Below are 8,700 nucleotides of genomic sequence, written 5' to 3' on the forward strand. Positions count from 1 at the left end.
CATATGGATCCGGGTTGAACATTTTCACGCATGTATTCATCAACAAGCTCATCGAGTAGTGTCTAGGAAATACAAAGTGTCATCGAAATCGAGAGAATTCCGTATGAAGCTCGAGCAAAGGCGGTAAGTGAGTTTGTCATCTCCAACTCTCAATGTGAGCTCTCCGCTGTCCATGTCAATCAATGCTTTGGATCTCCGCAAGAACGGTCTCCCAAGTATCAAGGGTACATCCGCATCCTCATCGACATCTAGCACTACAAAGTCAACCGGAAAAATATACTTGTACACCTTGACAAGCACGTCTTCAATGATACCTCTCGGATGTCATACCATTCGGTCCGCAATTGTAAAGTCATCCGAGTAGGCCTAGGCCCTCCCAAGCCTAACTTTTGAAAAAAAGTGTATGGCATGACATTGATACTTGCCCCTGAATCCACCAGTGCCATTTCTTAACCTAAGTTGCCGATGTTACACGGAATGATGAAGCTTCCGGGTCTTTCTTCTTGTTAGGCATGTTCTTTTGCAGCACCGCCGAGCATGAAGCATCTAGCACCAACGATGCACTCTTTTCCAACTTCCTCTTGTTGGTCAACAAGTCTTTAAGGAACTTCATACTTAGGCATTTAAGCTAATGCCTCTACAAAAGGAATGTTGATGTGGAGTTGCTTGAATAAACTCGGGAACTTCTTATATTGTTCATCCCCATTGGTCATTTTTCAATCTAGAGGGATAAGAGTTCTTGGCTTGAAAGGTGGGGATGCCACCTCTTTCTCTTTCTTCGCTCCCTCCTCAACCTCTACAACCTCGAGTGCGTGTTCTTTCGGCTTCTCACTCGGAAGACTCCCTTCAACCTCACGACCACTTCTCAAAGTGATCGCCTTCACATGTTCTCTAGGGTTGGTTTCCGTATTGCTTGGTAAAAATTCCATGTGGCCTTCGGGAAAGAGACTTTCGCAATTTGCCCCACCCTGATTTTTCAAGGTTGTGCAAAGAAGCGGTGTGGTTGCGAAAGTGTAGCCTTGCTGATTCAAACCGTGTATTTACAGATTGAACAAATCTAGCCAAGTGGTTCTCTAAATCCGTCATTCGGGTTTCCAAGCCAGAAATTCTGTTTTCCACTTGAGGTGCTTGTTGTTGTTGGAAACCCGGTGGCCCCATGGCCTTTTGTGGTCCTTGGTTACTCCATGAAAAGTTGGGATGATTCTTCCAACCTGAATTGTAAGTATTGCTATATGGGTTCCCTTGAGATCTCATGCCATTACCTACAAAGTCAACATTCTCCACTGAAGAAACATCACCAAAAGAGATCGGGCAATCGGAGGGAGCATGTCCTCCACCACAACCGGTGTAATTGGTCACGGCCGCAACTCTATTCGAAGCTATGAGATCTAGCTTCTTACTCAGACTCTCTACTTGTGCCACCAATGAGGTCACTGCATCGATTTCGTGGATACCAGCCACCTTTTTCTTCTCCCTAGCATTCCATTGCTAACTATTTAACCCCATTTCCTCAATTAATTGACGAGCTTCATCGGGGGTTTTTGCTACCTAAAGGTACCTCCTGCTGCCACATCCAAGAGTTGCCTTGTACTCGGGTTCAAACCATTGTAGAAGGTTTGAACAATCATCCACTCCGGGAATCCGTGTTGCGGACACTTTCTCAGGAGCTCCTAGAACCTTTCCCATGTCTCAAAGAGAGACTCCAATTCCAACTAAACAAAGGACGAGATCTCATTCCTAAGCTTTGCTGATTTTCCGGGAGGGAAATAACGGGCTAAGCAACCACGCCATCTCCTCCCATGTAGTGATTGATGCTCGGGTAATGAGTGTAGCCAATGCTTCGCTTTCCCATTCAAGGAAAATGGGAAGGCTCTCAATTTGATGGCATCATCCGTAACACCATTTATCTTTAGTATGTCGGACACCTCGAGAAAGCTCTCTATATGACTATTTGGATCCTCATCGGCCAAAGCTAGCTGAGTGTGCGGACTCTGCACCCATATGGATGAATGCCGGCTTTAGCTCGAAGTTCTGAGCTGTAATCGGAGGACGCACAATACTCGATTGTGTCCCAAAACTGAAGGTCTAGCATAGTCGGATAGTGTTCGCTGTTGCTCATTCTGTCCTGCCATGTTTTCAGATTCCTCTCCTTCCAAATCAACTGAATTATGTTGTTCTTCCACAGGTTCTTTCCCTTTTCTTCTAAGTGTACGTTCAAGCTCAGGATCTCCTTCAATCAATATGTATTGATGGATTCCCTCGGGTCATAACCTGGAGCTGCACCAAAAAGAAAGAAAAAGAAAATCAGAACGATGATAGAATAAGAAGACGTGAAATAGAATGGGTAATTTCCGCACGCCCGTGAGAAACTCTGCAGGGTGTTCCCTCCATCTCGAGAAAACACAGGGGCGTGCGGCCGCCCCTGTGAGTTGAGGCCTGTAAATGCCCACGCCCGTGGGGAATTTCCGCCCGGGCGTGTCGGCGACTTGATATTTTTCTCGGATAACCAGGGAGGCCACAGGGGCGTGGGTCTTCCCTTGTGGGTCTAGCTCACGGGCGTGGGTATTTTCAGCACGCCCGTGTGAGATCAGTCAGAGTCAAGAGAGCGTTTTCCCGAGAAGGCACAGGGACGTGTGTACACCCCTGTGGCGCTCTCGGAGTGAGGCGCACGGGAGTGGGTAATTTCCACACGCCCGTGGGGATACATAGAATTCCAAGAGACGCGATTTTCTCCTTAAAAACCTTTTGATCTGGCTCATTCTTCATCTCCAGTCGCCGGAAAATGGTTCCCGATTATATTTCGATCCTTCGTCGCTATTTGGAGGAATTTTCTTCGCTAATCTTACCGAATTTCAGACGTTTTCATATTCATCTCTTCCGTAATCCTTTTATCCTTTTTTCTTCGCCAATTATGGTTGTTCACGGGTTGAATGCTTTTAAATGCGAGTTTTCATGCATGATGGATATGTAGTAAACAGTTAGAAGTGATTTTACTATTGAATTGTTAAGATCTTTTTTTGTGCACCCGTGTGGGAGTTTCACGCTTTGAAGAGCCACACGGGCGTGGGTAATATCCATAGGCCCGTGTGGAATTCTGCAGTATATTGCCTCTGAGATTTTTTTTTTACTATTTTCGTCTTTTGCACTCCAGCTATGGCACCTCGAGCGAAGAAGAACTAAGTTAAGCGCCTCAGACTTACCTCACCCGAGCTGATACATATGGAATTCTCAAACCCCGAGCATCAGGCTCGCTTCGAGAGACTTTCAGCACTCGGGTTTGGTCAGACTTGCTTTGCGTATTTACAAGTGCTTCAACAGATTCAGCAGGGTGATGAGGTGATTTATGAGATTGATGAGATGCTGGCAGTGGGGAGCTGGAGGAGGCTGCTGACAATTAGTCAACCGGCTTACCGCACACTTACGCTAGAGGTTTTAGCGTCCTTTGAGTTTCGATTGCTACATGGGAGGGTTGACACTACAGAGGCGATACGGTTTCGAGCATTCGGACATCCATTCTCTATGAGCGTCACTGAGTTTTTGATTAGGACGGCCTGTACGATGTCGCTTATACAGGTACCGTGGAGTATGGCCGACTACCAGTAGATTTTCAAGTGTCAGTCACCCCATATCATGCATACAGGATTTTGTGTGGGCATGGGGAGTACGAGCCGGGATTATCGAAGGCTTCTAGTTTGTCCCGGTTCAGTTACAGATACATACACGCAGTCATCAGCAGGTCCGTGATAGGTCGAGCAGATAACACAGCCGCTTTAACCAGATTGGATCTGCTTTTCTTATACTCCATGGCTCGCAATGTGCCACTTCACTTAGGGTGCATTCTAGCAGATGTTTTCTAGTACCAGGGTCATTCGACGAGAGTGGGTCTACTATTTGCGGGCCCTTATATCAGCAGACTCATTCTAGGAATGGGTTTGGGCGACGCTCTACGTGGTGCTGAGAGGACAGTTGTGCCCCTCGCTATTACGTTCGATACGATCAGGATGATGGGGTTGGTACGGAGGTTTGGGCCAGGGGTCTACGTTCTTATTCCAGCTACTGCTGAGACCACCAGAAGTGAAGGAGATACTACGGGGGGTGTCTAGCAGACTCCTCCATCTTCTGTAGCACCGGGTATTCGAGCCTATGATCGTATCAAGAGGCTAGAGACCGATGTTAGAGAGATTCAGACTGAGATAAAGGAGCTCCGGGCTTTGCAGTCGACTCAGTACACAGATCTTATGGCCCGATTCGATTTCCTTCGAGATCTCCTGCGACCCGGATCTTCAGTACCTCCAGCACCTCCATCCTCGACCCCACCACCAGAGGACCCACTATATGCTTCCACTTCCGCAGCAGCAGCACAGGAGCCTGAGCGCAGCACCGACACTTGACTTCTTCCTCTTTACTTTCATGCATTTTACTTTATCTTATTTTCTTATTTTTTTTAGACTTGTTCACTCAGAAAGGATTCTTCCTTCTGAGTTTATGTTATTTTGCATTATCGAGTTGTATTCATTATTTCATCTTTTATACACTCGAGTTATTTTTGTTTTTCTTGAGCTTCACTGAACCCCATCGTGTATGCGTGCAGATGGTCTTGTCTTCTTGGAAATTGAGACTTAGTCATGGGCACAGCCAAGGTGCTTTGGCACTTGGTCGTGCGAGCTTCACAACCCGTTGGAACACTACTCCCAATAAATTAGCTTCATCAAACGCAACACTAGGAGTCAGGGGAGTATTGTTTTGATTGCTTCTCCCACATATATTTTTCATTGATATACATTATGAGTGAGCTTGCATGTGTACATTGAGGACAATGTACAACTTAAGTGTGGGGGGGAGTTTCATAGTGCACACATCATTTCTATTGTTTTTGATTGATATATGCTCACATAGCCAATGGCGGTTCACCCTAGTTGTAATGATTGTATTCTTAAGTTTATGAAAATTGTTAACATTGAATGTTTTCATGCTCTAGTTCTTGCTTGAATTTTTAGGAATTTTTGCCCGATTTACACTTAGTGCACTACTCACTCTTTGAACTCTATTGGAAACTCATGTTCGATGTTAAAGGGACTAGTTAGGTTTATTTTTCTTGTGCTATAAAAATGAAAATGAAAATGAAAAAGAAGGAACAAAAATAGTTTTTATTGTTTATTTGAATTGTTGGGTGGAAAGAGCTACCACCTATGAAGTATGAAGCTACTCTCACAAGTCGGATACTAGTTATGCCCTAATGAGAGAAAGAGTTATCTCATAGGATGAGTGAAAGCTACCACACGGGTAGAAAGAGCTACCACCTCGAAAGTGTGAAAGCCACCTTAGCGGACGCTTTGGAAAGGGCTACCTTAGAGGATGTGTGAAGCTACTACCATCTTCTAAAATTTTTATCACTTGTGTAGATAAATAAGTCCCTTGCACTTAGAACTTTGAGGAGTATAACTTGGGGTGTTTTGAGTGAGTTCACACACTTACATGAAATTCGGGTTTGTTATCCTTTTTGTTTCAAGATTTTAGCTAGAGCATTGATTTTTCGTATTCAGTGTTGAAATTTCCCTTACTTGTAGAATGCTATCTTTTGTATACTTTGGTGAACCTAAGGCCAAGCACTTTCAATATTTTCTTCACGGATGCACAGAATGTTTTAATGTTTGCTTGAGGACAAGCAAAAGCTTAAATGTGGGGGACTTTGATAAGTGCTTGTGCGATTTGAATGCGAAGCGTTCATTCCTTATGTTGAGCATTACTTTCCTCAGTTTTCTACATTAATATGTGTGTTTTTATGTTACTTTTACGCAGGTAGGGTTGTGAGGCCGAGTATGAAGGAAATGGGTCAATGTGGATCATAATGCACCTATTTTGGAGGAGATCTTGTTAAGGTTCAAACGCAAAGACATAGGTCAGGTGTGAGATGCTAGAGTGTGTGCCAACCTCCTCGCAATCGAGTGAGCACATCTATTTGGAGGGGCACAAAGGCAGTCACGCTAGAGCATTCGGACTTATGCATATAAGAACAAGAGCCCCGCCAACATGTACATCATTGAAGAAGCAAGTGATTCACGACGTGAATGTGTGACCGTTTGCGTTACCCCGATGAAAGTATGGAATTGGGAAGTTAATCAGCGTGCAGGCTGTAGCATAACACTGTAGCAACACTGTTCACAGCCGGCCGAGAAACCAGAAAAACAGAGAATCCACACGGGCGTGTGGAAATTCCGCACGGGCGCGTGTTCCGTACATGCCCTTGTATTCGCCCGATTCCAGCCCTATTTAAAGCCGATTTCAGCCCCGATTTCAGTATTCTTTTCTCCATCTTTTCCCCAACTTGTGAGAGGACTTCGGCTAGGATTTTGAGGGGTATTGGCCAAGGTTTTGGGGAAGCTCTACGGCTCCGACATCGTGATTCCATTAGGAAGAAGGTTGGTAGTGGAGCTTCGATCGAGGCGTATTCTATACCGGACGAAGGAATCTTTGGACAACGAGTAGAGGACTCTCCACAAGACCATCGACACGACCATCGATGGGGTTCCTTTATGGATTTATTGCTTTTACATTCGATTTCTTTGATTGTATTAAGCTCCATGGAGAGCTAAACCCCTAGTGGGTACTTGGATGATTGTGAACCCTAGGATGTATTTGTTTCATTGAACTTCTTTATTATGCTTTCAATTAATTGATGTTTGTTGTGAGTTCCAACCTTGAATGCTTGATTGTATGAACATTTCCGCTAGAGTGACACTAGGGTTGAGAGTTCTTGTTGGTAACCTTGTGAGTGAGTGACACACCACGAGCGTTAGACAAAGCTAGGTTGGAGAGGGTTGAGAGGATGAGTCGAGAGGTACAGGAGCGTCCCCTTTCCCCTCCGACGTGATAGATTCTACCTCCGTTCCTCGAGTTCTTTGCGGCCATAATAGAGTGAATGGTCTAAGGGATGAACCTCCGCTGGGGCCTAGTTGCGCGTGCAATGGAGTGAAGCTTTGAGGGGATCTTAGTACCTAGGGATTAATTGTGGTTAGGGACCTTCCATCTGGACCAAAGGGGTAGGTCTATATTTAGGAAGAGATTTATCACTTGGAATCCCTAGAGCTCATTGCAACTCTATGCGAGTGCTAGGTGTTGAGATTGTTTGATTTCTCCTCCGGGACATGTATAGAGTTAGGCATAGTTGACCTTAGATTTGGGACTATGTATGTAAGGATTTCCACGACTCACCATTGCATTGATTAGGAAGCATAATAGAGAGTTCTTGCACTTGAAGCGATTATCCTAGAGGCTTCTTATCTATGTGAAAGATCAGTAGTGATAAGTGTGACAATGATTCAATTCTCAAAAGTATAAACAATGAGTAAGAAAACACGAGTAAATGAGGAGGTAAGGCAATCGATAAAGATGGGGTACTCAGATAATGCTCCGCCTAGGACAATCATTTCAAGTGCAAGAACCCTCTATTATGCTTCCTAATCGATGCAATGGTGAGTCGTGGAAATAGTTAAATACATAGTCCCAAAACTAAGGTCAACTATGCCTAACCCTATACATGTCCCGGAGGAGAGATTAAATAACCTCTCAATCTCGCACTCGAATAGAGTTGAAATGAGCTCTAGGGATTCCAAGTGATAAATCTCTTCCTAAGTATATACCTAACCCTTTGGTCCAGGCGGAAGGTCCCTAGCCACAATTAACCCATAGATACTAAGATCCCCTCAACGCTTCACTCCATTGCACGCGCAACTAGGCCCCAGCGGAGGTTCATCCCTTAGACCATTCACTCTATTATGGCCGCAAAGAACTCAAGGAACGGAGGTAGAATCTATCACGTCGGAGGGGAAAGGGGACGCTCCTGTACCTCTCGACTCATCCTCTCAACCCTCTCCAACCTAGCTTTGTCTAACGCTCGTGGTGTGTCACTCACTCACAAGGTTACCGACAAGAACTCTCAACACTAGTGTCACTCTAGGGGAAATGTTCATACAATCAAGCATTCAAGGTTGGAACTCACAACAAACATCAATTAATTGAAAGCATAATAAAGAAGTTCAATGAAACAAATACATCCTAGGGTTCACAATCATCCAAGTACCCACTAGGGGTTTAGCTCTCCATGGAGCTAAGTACAATAAAAGAAATAGAATGTAAAAGCAATGAATCCATAGAGAAACCCCCTCGATAGTCGTGTCGATGGTCTTGTGGAAAGTCCTCTACTCGTCGTCTAAGGATTCCCTCGTCCGGTATAAGATACGCCTTCACGGAATCTCCCCTACCAACCTTCTTCCTAAGGAATGATGATGTCGGAGCCTTAGAACCTCTCCAAAACTTTAGCCAATATCTGTCAAAACCCTAGCCGAAACCCTCTCTCAAGTTGGGGAAAAGATGTATAAAAGAATGCTGAAATCATGGCTGAATCGGCTTTAAATATGGCTGGAATCTGGCGACCACACCGGCCTGTGGATTTTACACATGCCCATATGGAATTTCCACACGGGCGTGTATAATTTCCACACGCGCGCGTTGATTCTCTGAATTCCTGTTTTCTCGGCCGGCTGTGAACAGTGCTGCTACAATACTTTCGCTACAGTGTTCCGGTACAGTACCTGGCCTAAAATACTTCTCGAGTCCATACTTTCATCGAGGTGACGCAAACGGGCACACGTTCACATCGTGGAAATCTTGTTCTATGTGCATAAGTCGGAATGCTTGAGT

General features: G+C 44.9%; 1 non-coding gene across 1 annotated transcript; it reads left to right on the forward strand.

Annotated features, from left to right (window-relative positions):
• Positions 1-1,638: 1,638 nt before the first annotated feature.
• LOC120257205 lies at positions 1,639-1,745 on the forward strand. The gene has a single exon (XR_005535571.1). It is a non-coding gene; the product is annotated as a small nucleolar RNA R71 (small nucleolar RNA).
• The last annotated feature ends 6,955 nt before the right edge of the window (positions 1,746-8,700 follow it).

Source organism: Dioscorea cayenensis, unplaced genomic scaffold, assembly GCF_009730915.1.
Source record: "Dioscorea cayenensis subsp. rotundata cultivar TDr96_F1 unplaced genomic scaffold, TDr96_F1_v2_PseudoChromosome.rev07_lg8_w22 25.fasta BLBR01001943.1, whole genome shotgun sequence".
In the NCBI taxonomy this organism is placed as follows: domain Eukaryota; kingdom Viridiplantae; phylum Streptophyta; class Magnoliopsida; order Dioscoreales; family Dioscoreaceae; genus Dioscorea; species Dioscorea cayenensis.